Genomic DNA, 23,650 nt, shown 5'->3' on the forward strand with positions numbered 1-23,650 from the left:
TGAAACACATACGACCTTTGCAATAGCGGTCCAGAATAGACGCAAGTCGATTCAGAACCGCTTTCGCTCGAGTCTGTAGAAAAATCTGTAAAAACTTAGTGAGATCTATTCACCCCCCCCCCCCCCCTCTAGATCTATAGGCCAGCGTCTAACAAGTGGCATCAAGAGCTCTGGTTTATTCCGTGCTACGTGAAACACTTATTGGAAAGATGGCTTCTGGACCTAAAGGGGCTCATAATAGAGCTCCAGTTTTCAACGGAGAAAACTACGGCTATTGGAAGGATTGTATGTGTGTCCATATCAATGCAATTGATAGGAACATCTGGACAGCTATTGTCAATGGTCCATTTCAGATCACTATGACAAATGCAGCTGGTGCAGTTGTTCCAAAACCAGAAGATACTTGGAATGCTGAAGATGAAAAGAAATATGCATACGATTGGAAAGCGAGAAACATTCTAATCTCAGTTCTAGGAGTTGATGAATACTATCGTGTTTCCCATTGTAGATCAGCTAAAGCTATGTGGGACACATTGCAAGTTGCCCACGAGGGAACGAATGATGTCAAACTAGCTAGGATCAATACGTTAACTCAAGAGTTCGAACTTTTCCACATGGAAGATGGTGAAACCATCGAAAGCATGCAGAAAAGATTCGTTCACCTGAAAAATCGATTAAATTCTCTTGATAGACCTGTTTCCAATGCAGTTGCTACTAACAAAATCTTAAGGTGTTTGAACAGGGAATGGCAGCCCAAAGTTACAGCAATTAAGGAAGCAAATGATCTCAACACTTTAGACATTACCACTCTCTTTGGTAAACTAGAGGAACATGAACAGCATCTTAAATGCCTTGACATGCATGAGAAGAGGACAAAGAAAGAAAAGAACATGGAGAAAGAGGTAGAGAAGAAGTCAATAGCTCTAAAAGCTTCGAGCTCCAAGACCTCAAAACGAGAGCCAAAGGATAGTGACACAAGTGATGACGAAGACTCCGATGATGAGGAAATGGGACTGTTTGTGCGAAGATACAACAAATATCTAAAGAAAAATGGAGCAAAACATTCCGACAAAGGATTGATCAACTATAGAAAGCAATCAAACATGTTCAAACAAGATGACGACAACAAAGGAAAGATCAAAGGTCTTTGCTTCAATTGTGGGAAAGCCGGTCACTACAAACCGGATTGTCCATACCTTAAGAAAGAAAAGGAGAAGAACCAAAGCAAAGGTCATAACAAATCTAAAAGAGCTTACATAGCATGGGAAAGTGATTCATCTAGTGAAAGCTCGTCAAGCGATGAAGAAGAATCAGCAAACCTATGTTTCATGGCTCATCAAAACAAGAAAAAGAAAGCTGTAAGTCATCTTAAACCTGAACTCGTAGATAAGGTATCTCATTCTCAACTAAAACTTGCTTTTGAAGAATTACATAGAGATGCAATTAAAGCTTTCAAACTTTTGGCCTCAAATAAGAAAATATTTTCATATCTTGAATCAAAAGTTGAGAAAACCGAAAGGGATATGGAAGCTTTAAAACAATCTATGCTATACATTCAAAAGGACAAAGTTGAATTAGATCCTACATCATGGTTTGGTTGTGAGACATGTCACATTTGGCAAAAAGAAGTGAGAGATCTAAAAGCCAAGTTAGACAAGGCTCTACAACCAAAAGTGACTTTTGCGGTTGATCCAAACAAGTTCAAAAGATCGTATACTCCTTTATATAGTAAATACACTTTTGTACCAAAAGTATCAACTAGCAAAACTCCATATTCTCATCATATTACCTGTCATTATTGTTGCAAAAAGGGGCATACCATTGAAAAATGCAAATTTAGGAGAATTTTAGTTCCTAAAGGAGTATTTCAATGGTTGCCTAAGTGCAACAAATTGTGTACTCACCATCCAGGACCCAATGAAGATTGGGGACCTTCTACTCTAATTTAATCTCGCAGGAAAAGTGTCTTGACATCGCCGAACGGTGGTAGTTCCTTGACAGCTGGTGCTCAAGACACATATAGGTAGACATACCAATTTTGATATGTCATCTATGAAGACAGTTTGAAGAATCGATACTAGACAAGTTTTTCGCAAAAATCAACCTGTGAAACATTCCATCAAATCAATTCATTATCAAATCTAGGAGTATGGCACACTGACAAGAAGACTCCACACAATGATGACAAAACACCTACATATTGAGAAAGCGGTAACATGTTTATTGTTCACTTCCAAAAATTTTATTGATGCTATAATATGCTATCAAATTAACATGCTTATAGTGACATCATGTGCTCTTATCTACTCTTCTCAAATACTTATGTATATTTGTTCATCATTTCATTCATAACATACAATGGTTGTGCATTCAAGCAAATGACAAAACAAAAATACATCATATAGAAACATTTCTAAGGCATTTTCATCATTGAAAGAAACTTAGGTCGACCTACCCTGTATTTGAGTCGACCTACATAAGAAGCTTCTTTAGAAAAACCAAAAAGGTCCAGTTGCGTCGACCTACTCACAATTTAGGTCGACCTAATTTGGTCATTTGTTTTGTTACTTCTGTTAGGTCGACCCAGCTTCACTTTAGGTCGACCTACTGCGTAAATTTTTCCATATTTGGGCCTGTTAGGTCGACCCGACCCAATATCATGCATTCAAAACATTCCATTCTTGCATTCCCTCTCATTCTCATCTCTTTTGGTACGGCTAACCCTAATTCCTCAAACTCTAAACTATCAAAAATCATCCCTCTCTCACTCAAAGCATATCCAATCATGCCTCCAAAATCAAGAAAAGGAAAGGAAATTGCTTCCAGTTCATCATCTCAACCGGTAAGTGCTCTTGTTCATCCTGATTGTAGAGAAAACTTTGAGAAGTGGCAGATGAAAAGGAAAATTGTTAAGCAATATACTTATGATCCAAATCTTGTCGAAAACATGCATATCCCTGATGTCGCTGCGTTAATTGAACATCAAAATATTCATCCCTTATTGCAATGTGATACCCCGTACTGTGAAAATACCGTTAGGGCTTTCTATGCAGGATTTTCAAAAGGAGACGGTTGTAATTTCCGTTTCAAAATGGGATCTAGATCGCATGTTGTCGACAAACGGGTCTGGATTAGTATCTTTGGTCTGACAATCGTTGGTGATGAACTCTGTATGGTAGACGGGGATGTACCGGGAAACTATGACCATGAGGCCTACATGAAGTCAATCCTCAAAGATCCTTCCGTATTTGACAGACCAAATGAAACAATAACAGCTGGTCATTTGAAGCGAGATCCTAGGCTCTTGAACTGGGTAATCTCAAGAATCATTCGACCAAGGGCAGGAGGATATTCAAGAATTGAGAGAAATGAAGTGGTGCTCATGTATCTGCTGCAAAATAGAACGCGTTTACACTGGCCTCACTTCCTAGCTGCTAAGTTTCATGAGGTCAAACAGAAAACTACAGCCCTGTGTTATGGTTCAATCATTCAAACAATTGTCAATCACTTTGGTATGCGACTTGATCACTTACACTACACTCGCGTACATCAATCCCAGGAATTCTCACAAACCACCTTGACTCTCATGGGATATCATTGGAATCCTGTTAGGAAAACCTATTATCTCATTCAAAAAGGAACAGGGAAGGTTATCTACAACTATGATGATCCTACGGAGTTTGGAAACAATGTAGGAAATGAGGAAGAGGGAAACGATCAAGAAATAGCAAATGAGGAGGATCAAACCATGGAAGACATAGCTCATGACACAGATCCAAATTGGCAATATGTTCCGTCTCAACAGGAAGAAGTTCCTTGGGGATACACTGCTCCACCTCCTCCTGATCAATCCAACATAATATCTATGCTTGAAGCTATGCAACTTCAACAACAGCAGAACTTTGAAACTCAACAGCTTCAATTTCAAACAATGCAGCAGCTTCAACAAGATAGATATGAGGAACAACAACGTCAATACCAATCTCTGTACGGCTTGGTTCAGGAACAAAGGAACGATTTTGAAACGTTTGCATCCAACTCCATATTGAGGCAGAATCAGTTTGAGGAAACGGCATTGCATCGTCATGCTAACATCAGCCAAAGCTTCAACACTCTTAACATGTCTGTGCTGGATTTGTTGGAACAGGTTGAAGAAGATCGACCTCATACATTTCAAAGAGGAAGAGGAAGAAGGGGCAGGCGTTAGGACATATCGTTTATCATATCATCATTTCATTGCATTTCATGCCATTAAGTTTTTTTTGTTTTGTTGTTAAAAACATTATATGATGTAGTACTCTATGTTTTCTTTTACAAATCTCTTGAACTACTATGTATGTTGTTGGCTTTCTTTAAAACATGATTAGCTCTTATGATTTCACCATTTACATGTTATCTATCTCTATGACTACCGGTATTCTTTATTACTCTTGTTTCTCTCCTACTCTGTTCTCTTTGTTTCTCTTTTTGATGTTGTCAAAGGGGGAGATAGATACAATAGATGCCGAGTGTACGGGGGAGCTTTGTTGAGAGATTGCCCTGTTGAGAGATAGATGCTGGATGTACGGGGGAGCTCTGCTGAGTCTTTATCATTTACTACCAGAGCTTAGTCGAATGGTTTGCCATCATCAAAAAGGGGGAGTATGTGAATACAAGATTACACTCAAAGATGTTTTTGATTCATGGCAAACTCAAATAAGCATTCAAACAACAAGACTGAAGCAGAAAACTTAAAGAAAAGCAAGCATTGATCACTCATAAGTCAACCCATTATGTGTATGTGTTTATAGGTTGCCTCAACACAAGCAAAACAAGAAGAATGCAGAAAAACCGCAGTTAGGTCGACCTACCATCAACCCAGGTCGACCTAAAATGGAGAAAAACTCATATGTCCCTGCCAGGTCGACTCACACATCATTTAGGTCGACCTAAATTGATGAATTCTACATACCAGCCTGTTAGGTCGACCTACACATCAACTAGGTCGACCTAATCTGTGAAAATGTCCCCAGAATGCATCAGAAGAGGATTCTGGTCGACCTACTCCTTCAACAGGTCGACCTAACTGGGAGCAAAATTCTGCAAGCTCTGTCAGGTCGACCTAAGCACTACAAGTGGTCGACCTAACTGATCAAGAAAGTTCAAAAATCAGTTTTTCTTGGTTCTAACTGTTATGCAATCATATATATTGTACAAGGGTAATTATTCAAGCAACACCAACGACTGAAAGATACACAAACGCTTCTCATCTTCGTTCTTCATCATCTCCAACACAATTACACATAATCATTCTTGCGTTGCGGGTTAGTGATGAGTTCGATAACGTCCATGGAACGGAATTGAAGATTCCTAGTGGGTGAAGGTTTGTGGGGTTTGTTGGTGAATAAAATCTGTGGGTTTTGTCCTCCACGACGGGTGGTTCTTGGGGGTTTTTATCAAGAGGCGTTCATTGAGGATTCGGCTGAGTGTAACGATTGAGGAACGGGGAGTTCAAGGAATCAAGACACTGCAGAAGGGAATCAAAGTGAAGCTCTTGGATAACCTTGATCTGGCTCAAGATTAAGGGGGAAGAAGATTCAAAGGATCGACATAATTGGTTTATCGTTTATCGCTTTGTTATCTTCTTTGTATATACTACTTTCAACATTAATGAAAGATTACCCAATTTCAATTTGGAATTGGGGGCAGACGTAGTCGTAGCGGGGACGATCGACGAACTGCCTAAACAAATATCGTGTTCTTGTCGCTTTTACTTTCTCTTTTACTTTCTGTTCATAATTGGTTATAAGTGCAAAATTGATCAACGATTCAAGTGTTAAAATTGTGAATTAAAGTTCTGCACAAACATCACAATTCACCACAACTTGAATCACTATCAATTTGAACCTATCACCAAGTGTTTGTGTTTTTGCTTAATCCAATCTTACTGCATTGCAAATCAAAGTTGTCAATCTAGGAGTTAATTGGATTTCAGTTGTTAAACGTTTTGGTTAGCTATCATATTACTTCACCATCAATTCCACTTACTCTTTGGTTTTGAAACACATACGACCTTTGCAATAGCGGTCCAGAATAGACGCAAGTCGATTCAGAACCGCTTTCGCTCGAGTCTGTAGAAAAATCTGTAAAAACTTAGTGAGATCTATTCACCCCCCCCCCTCTAGATCTATAGGCCAGCGTCTAACAATGTGCACAAAATTGCAAAGTTCCAATTTGTACATGACCTATAATTTCACCTTATGAGGCCAACTTTGAACAAGCATAACTCCTAGCTCAAAATGAATTTGGAGAAGGTTGAGCACAATTTGGAAAGCCCTAAACATCTACTTCAAATCATTAGTTTGGGGTTTCTTCAGAATCATTTGGGAAAATTGTGAAAAATGAGCTCAAAGTTGGATGAAAACTAGGTTAAAACACTTAGAAAAATTTCTAAGTTTTTATAACCTAAAGCTTGAAAATTCCAAATCTCATAAATGGTTGATCTTTTGAAAAAAGTTCCTATGTAAGATGTTGTTTTATTTTGCAAGATCTACAACTTTCATGTTGGAAGTTTTTTGAGTTGTGTAGGTGAAATTTTGAGTTCCCACAATGCCCTCAAAAACCCTAATTCCCGACTTTTTGCTCCTTGATGATTCTTCTTGAATTTATTTGGTCAAATGACTTTAATATCCATATATTGATGATATTGATCTTTGAAAGTCATGGTTTGACCAAAAATCTTAAAAGTCAAAGGTGATCCCATACAGTTGACTTTTTCCTGATAAAGTGAGATTTTGGACTTTTGTGTGGAATTAAGATCTTCTCCTCAAATGAGTGATGTAAATGGGTTATATTGAGGTAGTAGAGGTTCTTGAATCATGTCTTGAGTTTTGGATCCATGCCCTGATTAAAAGTCAACTATCCAGATGAATTAGGTTAAAAACCCTAATTGTCGACCAGATGAAATTGGTGACTGTGGATCTTGAATTGAGGTGTGATGTCCAGTGGATCTTATTGTATGGATCATTTGAAGATGATTGAAGTCTTTAATAGATGTCTTGGAGCTTTTTAGGGTTTCCCAAAGGTGATCCCTGATTTCAGTCCTTGATAGGCTCAAAAACCCTAGTTTGGTGACCTGAGTAAACCTGTACTCAGATGACTGGGTGTTTAATCAATCATAGGTGAATATAAAAGTGAAGCTTTTGAGTCCTATGATTGTGTTAGAGACCAATCCTTCTATTGATTGATCTTTTGCCTGAGTTTTCTTGTCTTTGAACATCCTTGATTAAATGCCAGATGAAGAAGTGACTGCTCTGGGTACTTGCTTTGACCTGATGAAAATCCTGAAGATATGTCATCTCAGGGGGGTCAAAAATTAGGTTATGACACCTTCCCTAAAGACTACCTACCCTCTATATGGTAGGGACAGTTTTATGGCGAACGATAATTTTTCAATGACCCTTAACATCCAATGAAGGGACTTTCTACCCTCCTATGGTATGGATAGCCCTTTCAAAGTGAAAAGCTAAAAGAACAATTTTTCTAACTTAGGGTAGGTGCTCCTGATTGCTTGCTCTATTCAAATTCAAATTCAAAATTCAAAATCTTTTCCCACTTCTTTTCAAAGAATCTTTTCAAAAAGACTACGCTTATTTACAAGCTAAAGTTCTTATTCAAATTCTTTTTACTATTCACACACTACACTTCAAACAATTCAAACAAATAAAGTGAGCTAAGCAATTAAGAGCCCATGGATAACCATGGATACAAAGGGTGCTTACACCTTCCCTTTGTATAACTTACCCCCCGAACTCAAAGTCTTTTAAAAAGGTTTTTTCTGTTCTTTTAGCCTTTCTATATATTGGATAAAATAGAAGTCGGTGGCGACTCTTGCTATCCGCAATATTTCTTTAAAGTCAGTTCACCGTATTACAATAAGTATATGAAGAATAAAGTCATACACATTTCACCAACTTCACAAAATCATCATTATCATCTATCAACATGTAAATACAAGTATTCAACAACAGACAACTCATCATCACATCATTGGTTATAAAATGCGATGAGACCAGCACCGACTAAAATGCATGTTGTACCAACAGGGCATAAGGCCTAAACATAATGCCAATAAATAGAGACAACAACAAGGCATAAGTCTTCAACGATTTGCTAATCCAGGACAATGACAGAACATAAGCCCTCAACAATGCAATGTATATGACATCGACATGCAATAATACAATTATGCAACAATAAGGCATAAGCCTCATACAAACTCCAACATAGGTCATCACCTATTCGTCATCATACATCCACATCATACAATTATTATCAAAAATCAGTGTTATAATAAGATTTGGTTATGCAATATGTCTTTGAGTTTTGATGATAATAATGAGTATGTTTGTGTTAGCTGGAGATTTCGATTGAAGAAAATGTTTCTTGAAGAGTTGGAGTTCGAAGAAAAATGGCTTCTGATGGCCATATCCGAGGATGTTATTTAAGATGAAGATGATTGAAATCGAAGTTGAATCGAGATAGATTGTCTTTGAGACTTAAGCGTTTATCGAAATACAAAGAGTACTGAAGCTTAGCGTATTTCGTGGCATTCTCGTTAAAGATCACGTTGCCACGTATCGAAAGAGAATTCAGGCGGGAGGATTTGAATTTCGAAACATTCTGTATAACCGAATAAGGACAGATGGCGCCCCAGGGATTCAAAACGTATGCATGTGAGCAACGTGGCATTTCGTTAGTGTAGGACCGTTAGGGTCGAATTAGTATAAATAAGGGTCTTAGTATCAGGATCCAATGTGTTCATTTTGTACAAATCACTCACAAATCGCTTAAGTATCAAATGTTAAGAGAAAGAGTTCGCTGAGAAATGTACGTATGACACCACATATTTAATATGTTTGTATTTCTACTTACAGAATCAAAGCATCTTTAAATTTCCTTTACTTTTTCGCCTAGTCTTTCTTGTAGTTTAAGTTTCCTTATGTTCTTCGATTAATCTTTACATTTCTGCACTTTACAATTATTGCACTTTACAATTCTGTACTTTACGTTTCTGAAAGTTACATTCCTTTATCATTTCGTCAAAGTCTTTTTCTTACATTTATAACCAGTTTATGTTTTCAGTTGTGTACATTCTATGTTAGTTTATTTCGCAAGCTACTTATATGTTCATACTATAACCGAGTTTCGACGCAAAAGACCAACAAACATGAACCTAATTATCATAAAAGACAACAATTTGACTATGTCCTAGGATCAATCTAGTCGATTCTGCGAGTAACCAAAGTATATTTATAGTTTGGAGGACTAGCAGTTGTTTACCGGAAATCACCGTAAACAAATTGGCACGCCCATTAGGACAGTGTCAAACAGATTGTCATTAATTTGTTGTTTTGTTTTTGTCTAGAATATATCAAGACCTTGTATGAACCTTAGGAACGGTAAATTAACCAATAGTGCACAACCGATTCCTAAACGAAGGTACAACAAGAAAATGGTCAATTCGACCAGTGGAAGGGAAAATCAAGATCCCCCACAAGGGTCAGGAACAGTAGCAGCAAGTACTACAAATGTTTCGACTTCTATGTCACAAGCGCAGGAGATACCCGCTTCGACAGGGTCTGCGGCTATAGTTAGTTCCCAAGCCATGCCCTAAAATACATCAGGGCCAACAGGAACAGTCCCAGTTTCCAGTTCGACCACCGTGCCTCACTTCACAGGCACGACAGAAATACCACATTTTGCGGCAAATTTCGCAAATCAACAACAAACCCCAAGACCATCGTCATCATCATTCGAGGGTTGGAGACCTGAAAACCCATATGGAATGCCGTTTTCATATATGACAGGATTACATGGTGTAGGACCTACATATACTCAACCTGGTGCGACAACATTTTCGCCTAACGCATGTCCGATAGGTCGAAGCGCACAAAATATAGGCCCATCGGGCCAAATGCCTCCATTAACGACCAGCAGTCAAGCGGTATTTAGGCACGAGATGGACGCAAGTAACCACGATATGATGGGTATTCTCGCTAGAGAAATGGGATCGATCTTTACTCCCTTAGTAGCAAATATTACCGGGACTAACCAGGATAATGTAGAAACATACCAGAAAATATCTTCACAAATAGGTCGTATGGCAGATTTCTTAGGAGTCCCTTAAACTAGGCGAAGAAATAACCAGTCTACCTATCGAGAAGGTGACCCAGTCTTAGAACGAGTTCAAGATGTAGTTCAGCCACCTAGGCAGGTACCCGTCGAAAGAAATCAAGTAATAGATTTAGAAAATTAATGGACCAATACTGGCCAACAACAAGTTCCCCAGGAACAGCCTAGGCTAGTTGTAGTAGGCAGGGACGAACATCCAGACGAAGTATTACACAGGGTTAGGAGAGACAATATGGCGACAGAAAATAACCCAACTGCCATGATAGAAAGGATTATGGCCAATAATGGCCTTAATACTTGACTTCATCGTCCAAATTACACTTCCCCTGTAGCGGAGTATATTATGCAAACGGAATTACCAAGAGGTACCAAAGTACCTAAATTTACGAAATTTTCAGGGGACACTAGTGAATCGACTATGGAACACATAGCCCGATACTTGACAGAGGCTGGTGATTTAGCAGGCAACGAAAACTTGAGAATTAAATATTTCCCTAGTTCGCTAACAAAAAACGCTTTCACATGGTTTACCACCTTACCCCCAAATTCCATAGATGCATGGGCACACTTGGAGAGATTGTTCCATGAACATTTCTATATGGGCCAAACCAAGATAAGTTTGAAAGAGTTGGCTACCATTAAGAGGAAATTCACGGAACCCATAGATGATTATTTGAATAGGTTCCGTTTGCTGAAATCAAGATGCTTCACAGTTGTTCCGGAACACGAATTAGTCGAAATGGCTGCAGGAGGTCTAGACTATTCAATTAGAAAGAAATTAGATACTCAATATTTGAGGGATATGGCCCAACTGGCAGATAGAGTTCGACAAGTCGAACGATTGAAAGCTGAAAAGGCCAGAGCGAACAAAAATTATAAGAAGGAGAGAGTGGCATATATTGAGGCTGAAGACACTGAAGGCGAAGCCTTCGAAGATTCATACAGTTTCGAAGAGGTCGAAATAGACTTAGCCGAATTAAAAGAAGCACCACCTTACTCTTGTAAATTGCTAACCCCTTCGAATGGGAAAAATTCAGTCGAGAATGACAAAAGTGATAAATTTCCAAAGAAAACTTACACTTTTGACGTCACTAAATGTGACGAAATATTTGATTTACTAGTAAAAGATTGTCAAATGATAGTGTCTCCAAACTCCCAAGTTCCTCCATTGGAACAGCGGAAGAAATGAGGTTTTTGCAAATATCATGGTTTTTAGGCCATAAAAACCTCATAGTGCTTTCTTTTCAGGGATCTAATTCAGAATGCTATCAAGGATGGACGTTTGAAGTTTGCTGATAAGGCAAAGAATCACATGAAGGTCGATGCAGACCCCCTGAATGTCGCTGACACTAACTATGCTGAACCAGTTGATATCAATATGGTGGATGTGTCTGAAGCTGACATTGCTGAATGGGAGATGATTTCAACCGGAAAGCAGGCTATTGAGAGCCTAAATGACAATGTAATCTTCAATACTGATGTTGAAGAGTCCTTCGAGACAGAAATCACTGAAGATTTGAAGGAGAAAATTAGCGAGGCCACTGAAGACCTCAGGGTGAAACTCCAACAGATAATGATCTCTGAAGCTCCCCTAGCAAGCGTCAACATGGTGAATGTTGGGCAACCTTTATCTGAAATAGAAGAACTAGAGAAGTGTCTGCTGAGGGAAAAAGGAAACTATGGAAGTCCACAGGCAATTGAAAGCTTGAAAGATTATCTCTGGAGGTGTCACGAGAAAAATGCTGGATGGATGCTAATGTGTCCAAGGTGCTCGATTATGCTGAATCGAAGGGTCCAAGCTAACTATGAAAGGGTCCAACGAAACAGGATGCAGCAGCCCTAGAGGCAAGGAAACCGATTGCTGAAGGTTTATCCAAGGCTAGAGGAAAGCTTGGTGAGTTTTTTGGTTTGATGCCACAAGGCAAAGACAGAGATCGTTATGTGCCCCAGATGTGGAGCAGTCTATGATAACCTTATGGCACAATCATTCGAAAGGGTGTTGTTCACTACTGGTTGGGAAGCTCAAGGACTCCGCCCCAACATGTATGTGTTTGACAATCGAACACCATAAAAAAGGCCTGATAGTCCTCATCCTAAAGCTCGAAGAGTGACATTCAAACTTCCTTCAGACATACCCATGGATAGATGGACACAAGCTGGTGCAGGAAATAACAAATGGCGAAGTTGGGACCAAGGAGGACAAACTACGATGGCTTATCGAAAGCAATTCCAAACATCAAATCGAGAGATGTACAGATTGGAGAATTACAAAGGAAGGAACCCAATGTTCAGGTCTTAATGGAGAAGACACCAAAGAATGAAGAAAGCCCAGAAAGAATACAAGACAAAGGAGGTTGGAGAGTCCAGCAGCACTAAAATCCCAATGCAGGGGTCAAGGTCAAGCAAACCTCTGGTAGAACGCAAGCTATTCAGTTCTGAAAATGAGAAAGAAGAAGAAAAGATGCAGTCTAGTCCTTGGAAAGAGGATGATAGGATGACTAATGATTTCGATTCAGATGGGGTGTCATCCATAAACTTCAACTGCAATGTGGTGTCTGTACTTCCTCAAGAATTTTACCAAGAGACGGAGGTTGAAGACTGCGAGGAAGTTGATGCAGAAGAAATGGCGAAACACAGACCTGTGTGTTATTATATGTTGAATAATGGGGCTGTTTAGGAATGGCAATGGGCAGGGTTTGGGCAGGGTACTATAGTACTCGTCCCCATACCCGCAGTTTAAAAAAATCCCCGTACCCGAGCCCAAACCCGCGTGGGTATCAATATTCATGCCCGTACCCGTACCTTGTAGGTACCTCAATGCCCATACCCGTATCTGTTTACCCGCATTTATAGTAAAATTAAATCGTTTAATTACAAAATATCATATAATTTAAGTCTTTTTAACAATATTAAAAAAATTATGTATGTTATTGTTGAGTTAAGAAACAAATAAACACTTTTATTAAAATGTGTAATAATTTAATAGCGATATATTTTTTTAAAAATTTAGAATCATGCATTTTTACATAATAATATAAATGACATTATAGAAATATGTAGTGTGGGTATGGGGCGGGTTGGGTAGTAAGGTACCCGTACCCGTATCCATACCCGCATATTTTAATGGGTAATTACCCGTGCCCGTGCCCATACCCATTTTTATGGGTATTTACCCTACCCGATATGGGGTTTTTTGTGGGTACCCACTGGGGATGGGTCAAATTGCCATCCCTAGGGCTGTTGAAGAGCAGAATGCATTTTTTGAAAGACCTGACCAAGGTATGAGGAATCATTTAAAACCCCTTTATATAAGAGCTAAAATTGAAAACGTGGGCATTAACAAAGTCCTAGTTGATGGAGGGGCAGCGGTGAATCTAATGCCCCAATATATGCTGAAAAGGATTGGTATGTTCGATACCGACATAAGGCCACACAACATGGTTTTGTTCAACTATGAAGGGAAAGTAGGACATGCCTTGGGAGTAATCCAAGTGAACTTAACTGTGGGTTCAGTCACGAGGCCTACGATGTTCATGGTTATACCATTAAAGGCAAATTATAATCTTTTGTTGGGAAGAGAATGGATCCATGGGGTTGCTGCAGTACCTTCGACAATGCATCAGAGGCTAACTATATGGAGAGAAGATAGTATAGTGGAAAACATAGAAGGTGATCAAAGTTACTATATGGATGAAGTCAACCAAGTCAACAAAACTAGTTTCGACAGAAACTTAACCAATATAGGGCCATGCAATGCATCAGAAGATATATACGTTCCAAATAAAAATGATATGTATTATTTGTCCTTACACCCCAAACAGATTCCAGTGGAACAGAGAAATAATGGACAGTCCAGATGACACAAAACCTGTCGAAGGATTACCAGGGATACGGCCAACTGACTGGGACGAAGACATTGATTATGCCTGAGTCATCTTTCTTTGGAAAGATTTCGGCTTACATAGCCGAAAATAAAAGAAAAGCAGCTCTTGAGGCCGAACTAGCAGACATGGCTGTCGAAGCCACTAACAAAGAATCAGAAGTACCAGACCCTGGGATACACTTTATCCCACAACCACCTTACGATGAGATACATGACGAACATGTTTTAGGCAAAGAAGCAAGCCAAAGATTAGATGCAATCTATGATGAAGAACCTTTGGGGTTTGAAAAAGATCCAATGGTGCCCAATATAAAGATGTTAGCTCAAGACCCACTCGAAGAAGTAAATCTTGGAGACGAGAGTCGAAAAAGGGTGACATACATTAGTGCGAAGTTAGAACCAGCCCTAAAGTCAAAAGTTATTGCGGTACTAAAGGAAAATAAAGATTGTTTCGCCTGGGACTATGATGAGATGCCTGGTTTAGGGAGAGATTTGGTCGAACTGAAGCTGCCTATAAAAGAAGGGAAGAAGCCCATCAAGTAAACTCCCAAAAGGTCGCACCAGAAATCCTCTCGAAGATCAAAAGAGAGGTCGAAAGACTTCTTCGGTGCAAATTCATTAGGACTACGAGGTATGTCGAATGGATTGCTAATATTGTACCTGTTATTAAAAAGAATGGTTCTTTAAGGGTATGTATAGATTTTCGTGATCTAAATGCAGCGACCCCTAAAGATGAATATCCTATGCCTGTGGCAGAAATGTTAGTAGACTCAGCTGCAGGCTTCGAATATCTGAGTATGCTAGATGGATATTCAGGATACAATCAAATTTTCATTGCATAAGAAGACGTGTCCAAAATGGCTTTTCGTTGTCCTGGGGCAATAGGTACCTATGAATGAGTCGTTATGCCTTTTGGCTTGAAAAATGCTGGGGCAACTTATCAAAGAGCAATGAATTCTATATTTCATGATTTTATAGAAACATTCATGCAGGTGTACATAGATGATATTGTTATAAAATCTGTTTCAGATGACAGTCATCTTGATCATCTCAGCCAATCATTCGAAAGAATGAGAAAACATGGCTTAAAGATGAATCCCCCCTTAAGTGTGTTTTCTTTGTGCAAGCTGGAGATTTCCTAGGCTTCGTAGTCCATAAAAAGGGAATAGAAATTAATCAGAATAAAACGAAGGCTATTATGGAAACAAAGCCTCCATCCACGAAGAAAGAATTGCAGTCACTATTGGGAAAGATAAACTTTTTAAGAAGATTTATCTTTAATTTGAGTGGGCGTACGCAAGCTTTTTTCTCCTTACTTCGTCTGAAGCAAGGAAGGTTCGAGTGGCATGCTGAACATCAAGAAGCTTTTGAAAAAATCAAGCAATATTTGATGCACCCGCCCGTCTTATCCCCCCCCCCAAATGGGAAGAAGCACATGCGCCTGTATATCTCAGCTTCAGATAATACAATAGGTAGCATGTTAGCACAAGAAGATGAAAATGGCATCGAAAGAGCCATCTATTATTTAAGTAGAGTACTCAATGATGCAGAGACTAGGTATAGCGCCATAGAAAAACTCTGCCTTTATTTATGCTTCTCTTGTATCAAACTCAAGTATTATATAAATCCAGTTGATGTTTACGTTTCATCTCATTTTGATGTTATTAAACACATGCTATCCAAACTAATATTGCATAGTCGAATTGGCAAATGGGCTTTAGCCCTTACTGAGTACTCTTTAATCTTTCAACCTCTTAAGGCAATGAAGGGGCAAATTGTATAAGATTTCATTGTGGATCATGCAGTGGTTGAAAATTCTCAACAATATGTAGACTTGAAGCCTTGGAAGTTGTACTTCGATGGTTCAACACATAAAGAGGGAAGTGGAGTTGGTATTCTTATAATTTCTCCTGATGGAATTCCAACAAAGCTCAAGTATAAAATTGATGGCCCTCTATGCTCCAATAACGAAGCTGAGTACGAAGCATTGATTGCTGGACTTAAAGCCTTGTTGGAATTGGGGGCATCCAGAGTCGAAATTAAAGGAGACTCAGAATTAGTGATAAAGCAACTGACAAAAGAATACAAATGTATCAAGGAAAATTTGATCATGTCTTTTGTCATAGCAAATAGGTTGCTTAAAAAATTTGAATATGTGGATTTAAAATACGTCTCAAGGGTAAACAATCAAGAAGCAAATGATTTGGCACAGTTAGCTTCAGGATACAAAGTATCAAAGGAAAAATTAGAAGAACGGATCGAGGTAAGAGGCAAAGCAATGGCCACAAAATTATCCCCAAGTGATCTGGAGAACTCACAATTAGGCTTCGCCAACGAAGAGGAATTTGAAGTATTAAATATAGATTCCTTAGCAGATACGGATTAGAGGAGTCCAATTGTAAACTACTTGAGGGATCCTTCGACAGATACAGATAGAAAGGTGAAATATAGAGCCTTATCATACTTCTTGATGGGAAATGAATTGTTTAAGAAAACCCCTTAGGGGGTCTTACTAAAATGCCTGGGCGAAGCTGAAGCATACTTGGCACTCTCGAATGTGCACAGTGGGGCATGTGGCGCTCATCAAGCGGGGCACAAAATGAAATGGCTTTTGTTTCGTTATGGAATGTATTGGCCCACTATGTTAAAAGATTACATAGAGTTTGCCAAGGGTTGTCAGGAATGTCAAGAACACGCAAGTATTCAGCATGCACCTGCAAATGAATTGAGTTCAATTATAAAACCATGGCCTTTCAGAGGTTGGGCATTAGACTTAATTGGAGAAATCCGTCCCATATCATCCAAAGGCCAGATATATATTAGTAGGAATAGACTATTTCACAAAGTGGGTCGAAGCAATACCACTAGCCAATGTAGACCAAGAGGTTGTGATTGAGTTTATTCAAAAACATATATTGTATAGATTTGGAATCCCAGAAAGCATAACCACAGACCAGGGATCAGTGTTTACTGGTCGAAAGATGCCAGAGTTTGCAAAAGATATGGGATTCAAATTGTTCACTTCTACACCTTATTATGCTCAAGCAAACGGACAAGTCGAAGCAGCCAACAAAGTGATAATTGGTCTGATAAAGAAACACGTGGGGAAGAAACCTAAGAATTGGCATAAGACCTTGGACCAGGCACTTTGGGCTTGTCGAGCATCACCAAAAGAAGCCACTAATACTACACCGTTCCAATTGACGTTTGGACACGATGCAGTACTTCCAGTCGAAATATACTTGCAGTCAGTCAGGATTCAGAGACAAGAAGAAATTCCCCCAAATGTATATTGGGAAATGATGATGAATGAATTAGTTGATCTAGATGAAGACAGACTTCAAGCATTGGAAATGATAAAAAGGCAAAAAGAAAGGGTGTCAAGAGCATATAACAAAAACATGAAAGGTAAAACATTTATTAACAATGACTTAGTTTGGAAAGTGATTTTGCCTATAGATTGAAAGAACCAAGCTTTAGGTAAATGGTCTCCACATTGGGAAGGCCCTTTTCGAATCTTAAAAGTATTCTCAAATAATGCTTATGAGATAGAAGAGTTGGCAGAAGATCGTAGGATCTTAAGAGTGAATGGAAGTATCTGAAAAGATACAAGCCAGTCATGCATGAAGTGAAGATTGCAAAAACGTAAACATTAAACGTAGATGTCGTGGGCCAAAATGGTAAAACATTCGCCAAAATGGCTTTATCTTCATGCAAGTTAAATAATATAACGTAAGAAGACAAACAATGTCAAAATATATTCCATTACGTTAAAGGATTAAAAGTACATCCAGTCAAGATGGTTGCATTGTATGCAAACCAAAGTTACAAAAATTACTACTAAAAGAAGTGTTCAAAATTATGGATAGCAAAGATAAAACCCAAGACCCACAACGCCTCCAACAATGCCTCCAGCATCCTTCATTTAACCCTGTTCTGTAAATCCTCTAAGTTTAGCAGGGGCAAGCTTTCCGCTTCAAAAGGATCAAGGGATCCTTCCTTGTGTAACTTTTTTACTATACCTTGTTTAACAAACATGTGAGATAGCAATCTTCCATAGGGAAGACAAGAAGTTTGCCTTAGCGAGAGGAAGCAACAGCAACGGCTTCGGTAAGGTGTTTGAAAATCATCAGTGGTATGTTGATTTTCTTTTTCTGGAGAGCACATAGCATGAACTCCAGGTCCTCCACCATAATGCTTTCCTGATCTTCTCTTCGTGGGCGAAATTTGCCCACTAGAAGTTGATGCCAAATCCTGCAGAGGAGGGCGTTGAAGGGATCGTTGGCGAAGATACTCGATAAGACGGCAGAAGTACCCATGGTAAAAGAGTTGTCAACAAAAACGAGACCAGAGTTCTCACATCTTATCACTTCAGAGATAAGTGTTGGAGAGATGGTAATGCGAGATCCACTGACCTTAGAAACAATGGCGGTTTTCCCTTCTGAATCCATCCGGAGGGATGCAAACATCCAAAAATCAGCCAACATGTTTGGGTAAACAGACCTTTCTAAGATTCCTTGGTAAGTCTGTAAGTTTTGAGAGGCAAACAGTTCATCAACGTCAATGCCGTGTTGATCGAACTCTTCGGCAGAGAGTTTGAACTTCTGGATAGCAGATATAATATTGTTATAAGATAAAGGTGTCATTGTTGCAAGAAAATATAAGAAAGAGAAAACCTTGATGAAAATATGGAGGAGGATGAAGAAAGGATAGAAAATCGCAAGGTTTATATAGAGGACGTTGGTCTTAAATAGTGGTTACGCTTTAAATTATGATTGGACCGCGTGTGGTTTCCCCGAGGGAAGATATGGAGTCCGCCGTTTCTAGCCTTGGAAGTTAAAGTGTAATCATGTTAGAAACTGATACACGCACGTCTTAATTAGACATTTTGAAAAAGTGATGTCATTATTAAATGACTGTTACGGCTAGTGGAGTAGAAACGTCAAATCAAAAATTAAGTGGCTGCGAAGGGTAATCATGTCACGTGTGTACGCTATCGAGGTCATCATGATAGTTGAAAAAATAGATTTTTGACAATTTAAGAATTGTTAAAATATTACTTGTGACATTGCATGGTAGAATATATGGATAGTTAAAAGACAAATCATACATATATTCATTAACCAGTCTGATTACAAAAAGCAGGACACGTGCAAAACGAAAAGGCATTACAAAGGTTATCATAATGAATTAAAGTCTTCAGGAAGATTATTTTTCATTTTGGAATATTGGGATGCCCATAATGACAAGCGGCGTTCGATTATTGCTTGCTGATTCTTTAGCTCTTCAATTTCTGGTACCAATTTATGCGTCGTTTCGAGGTGTTGAATCCCCGTTTGCACCACTTCATCCAATTCGTTTTGCTTGGATTGTTTGATCTCTTCTTGACGAGACTTGGCAGTTTTAATCTTCGCTTCAAGACGTTCAATTTCTTGTTCCCAAGATTTGATGTCCGCTCCACAGGTTTCATACTCCTTTTGGCGCTTTGCACGCTCAAGCTCAAGGGCACCAGCTTTGGTAGTTTCTTCATTAGCAGCTTTCCATGAAGAACTATGAGAAGTTACTTTCGTGTTGAGTTTTTGGTCAACATCTCGCTTTCGAAGGTTATCAGCTTGAAGTTGATCAAGCAGAAAACTTAGTGAAACAATCACTTGTGAAACTTCGTCAGAAACCTGGAGTAGATCCACCTTCTTTAAAAGATTATTCAGCCCAAAGCAGCTGGTCGCAGGAGCAACAATAGTACCAAAGGTCGAAGTTTCAATATTGCCTGATTTTTGTAAACTAGAGACTTCATCCATAGCTTCATTCCCAAAGTTAGTATCCTCATTTCTGGTAGAGTGCTTAGATACTTCTCCAATGTTAGAATGTTGAGGGGGATCCTCCATATCTTCGCCTTGATTGATAACGGGAGACCCATCATTCGAATGGGTATCTTCAGTGTGCTCAAAAGAAGCAACTTTGGTGCTGGGCTCATTTTCTTCGAGAACTAAAGAAAGGCTGGGAGATTTCTGTTGAGGAACACCTGTTACAAAAAGCAAGATACATTAAGATAAAAGCTACGAAAATTTATTGATAGATTCAAAGCATATAAAGGTTTACCTTGGGGATTATCAAGATCAAGGATGAGAATTGAAGCTTTGAAATCAGAAGTAGTTGTGCCTACATCATCCTACAAATGCAAGGTAAAATATAAGCTTAGCATAAAAGGTTAAGCATAATGGATTATTAAGGTCCAAGATTTGATACCTTGAGAGGGACATTATCTGGACTTGAATTATGACTTTTGACAACTGGGGCATTACCAGTGGTTTTCAAAAGTTATTCATTAGAGGGTACTTTATCACTTGATGAGGTAGGCTTTGAAGTCCCAGACCCCTTTTCATTAGCTGAAGAAATGGTGGCCTTTTGTCTTTTCTTCACACCTTGTCTGGTACGAGGAGGAGATTTGTTTTCATCGTCTGAAGCGCCAGTGTTCAAAGATTTCTGTTTCGGAGTCAATGAGGGTTTCGAGCTCTGAGAATATTCATACTAATCAAAGTGAGTAAGGTTCAGAATAAACGCACAAGTTAAAATGTGAGAATATGTATATACCGTTAGTTTCTTGCCAGTGGTGACAGAATCACTCCCACTTGCTTTGTGGCTTTTCGAAGCTTCAACATCCTTTGGTGCAGCCGCCTTGTCGTCCTCGGTTTTTTTTTTGTGGGATGCGAACTGACTCTTCTTTTTATTTTTTGAGTTGTGAAAATCAGAGAGTCGCCACCGACTTTTATTTTATCCAATTAAGGAAAGGTTTATAAAAGAAACAGAAAAAGACCTTTAAGAGATTTTGGGTTCGGGGGTAGGTTATACAAAGGGAAGGTGTTAGCACCCTTTGTATCCATGGTTATCCATGGGTCTTAATTGCTTAGCTCACTTGTTTGAATCGTTTGTCTTTGTAATGATCCTTGTGCGGATGTATACAAAGTGTTTATCTTTCGAAAGATATTTTTGATGGTTTGAAAAAGATTTTTAACTTCGTAATGATCCTTGTTTGGATATATACAAAGTGTTGTCTTTTTGAAAGTTTTTTGTTTTGAAAAAACAGTGATATGTGAAACATTTGTTGTTTTGTTTGATTTGAGCAAGTAATTAGGAGATCTACCCTAAGTTCGTAAGGTCCTTTCTTATTTCTTTTAGAAAATTTTCTTTGACTGGATACAGAAAGAAATTATTTGAATCGCCTTTGAAACAGTAGAATTGATTTTGAAAAGAGTAACAGAGGGATTTGTTAGAACAAGATTTGTTCTGATCAATTATCTTAGTTTTGATGATAACAATAATATGAATTTTGCTTAAGATAATATGGTACTCTAATCCAATGCAATTTCCCTTTCAGGAAATATATAAAGAGTACGCATAATTCAGCGCTCAGAAGCTTTGTCTCAAAGGGTTCAGCATGCAACATCAGAACATGGTCTGGCAAGACATCAGAAGATGGTCGAAGCAGAATCAGAACATGGGTCTATGGAAGCATCAGAAGAACATGAGATCAGAAGCACTGAAGCTCAGAAGATGGTATCACGCAACAGAAGCACTTCACGGTCAGAAGATCAGAAGATGCTATGCACCAAGCTGTTCGACTCTGATGATATTCAAACGTTGTATTCACAAACATCAGATCAGAAGAAAGTACAAGTGGCAAGCTACGCTGACTGACAAAAGGAACGTTGAAAGCTACTAAAGGCTACGTCAGTAGACACAGCGTGAACAAGGCTCGAGGTAGTTGACAAAAGCGTATAACATTAAATGCAATGCTGTACGGAACACGCAAAGCATTAAATGCACTCAACGGTCATCTTCTCCAACGCCTATAAATATGAAGTTCTGATGAGAAGCAAGGTTGACGATTTTATCGATTCTGCACCAAAAACAACTTATATCAAACTTGCTGAAACGCTGTTCAAATCAAAACTCAGAATCTTCATCTTCATCAAAGCTCACTACATTGCTTTTGTAATATATTAGTGAGATTAAGCTTAAACGTTAAGAGAAATATCACAGTTGTGATTATCGCTTTTAAGAAGCATTTGTAATACTCTTGAATTGATTACATTAAGTTGTAAGGAACTAGAGTGATCGTGTGGATCAGAATACTCTAGGAAGTCTTAGGAGTGAACTAAGCAGATTGTAACTAGAGTGATCGTGTTGATCAGTAGACTCTAGAAAAGTCTTAGAGGGTATCTAAGCAGTTGTTCCTGGAGTGATCAGTGTGTGATCAGAAGACTCTGGAAGACTTAGTTGCTGACTAAGTGGAAAACCATTGTAATCCGTGCGATTAGTGGATTAAATCCTCAGTTGAGGTAAATCATCTCTGCGGGGGTGGACTGGAGTAGTTTAGTTAACAACGAACCAGGATAAAAATAACTGTGCATTTTATTTTTATCTGTCAAGTTTTTTAAAGCTACACTTATTCAAACCCCCCCTTTCTAAGTGTTTTTCTATCCTTCAATTGGCATCAGAGCGCCGGTTCTAAGGTGCAAGCACTTAACCGTGTTTAGAAAAGATTCAGGAAGAGAAAAACGCTTCAGTAAAAGATGGTTGATGAAAGTGAAAAGTCTACACCTACACCTGCATCTACATCTGGCTCTGCTGAGCAATACAACGGTAACAATGGTTATACTAGACCGCCGGTATTTGATGGTGAAAACTTTGAATACTAGAAAGATAAACTGGAAAGTTACTTTCTGGGTCTAGATGGTGATCTATGGGATCTTCTGATGGATGGTTACAAACATCCTGTAAATGCCAGAGGCGTAAAGATGACAAGGCAAGAAATGGATGATGATCAGAAAAAGCTTTTCAGGAATCATCATAAATGCAGAACTGTTTTGCTGAATGCTATCTCTCATGCTGAGTATGAGAAGATATCTAACAGGGAAACGGCCTATGACATATATGAGTCCTTGAAAATGACTCATGAAGGAAATGCTCAAGTCAAGGAGACTAAAGCTCTAGCTTTAATCCAGAAGTATGAAGCCTTCAAGATGGAGGATGATGAAGACATTGAAAAGATGTTTTCAAGATTTCAAACTCTTACTGCTGGATTGAGAGTTCTTGACAAGGGATACACCAAGGCTGATCATGTAAAGAAGATCATCAGAAGCTTACCCAGAAGATGGGGTCCTATGGTGACTGCATTCAAGATTGCAAAGAATCTGAATGAAGTTTCTCTGGAAGAGCTTATCAGTGCCTTGAGAAGTCATGAAATAGAGCTGGACGCAAATGAGCCTCAAAAGAAAGGTAAGTCTATTGCATTAAAATCTAATATCAAGAAATGCACTAACGCTTTTCAGGCTAGAGAAGAAGATCCTGAAGAATCAGAATCTGAAGAAGAAGATGAACTGTCCTTAATCTCCAGAAGGCTAAATCAACTCTGGAAGACCAAGCAAAGGAAGTTCAGAGGCTTCAGAAGTTCAAAGAAATTTGAACGTGGAGAATCTTCTGATGACAGAAGATTTGACAAGAAGAAGGTCATGTGCTATGAATGCAATGAGCCTGGACACTACAAGAATGAATGTCCAAATCTTCAGAAGGAAAATCCCAAGAAGAAGTTTC

The sequence above is a fragment of the Vicia villosa genome, linkage group LG6 (genome assembly GCF_029867415.1).
Source record: "Vicia villosa cultivar HV-30 ecotype Madison, WI linkage group LG6, Vvil1.0, whole genome shotgun sequence".
Taxonomy (NCBI): domain Eukaryota; kingdom Viridiplantae; phylum Streptophyta; class Magnoliopsida; order Fabales; family Fabaceae; genus Vicia; species Vicia villosa.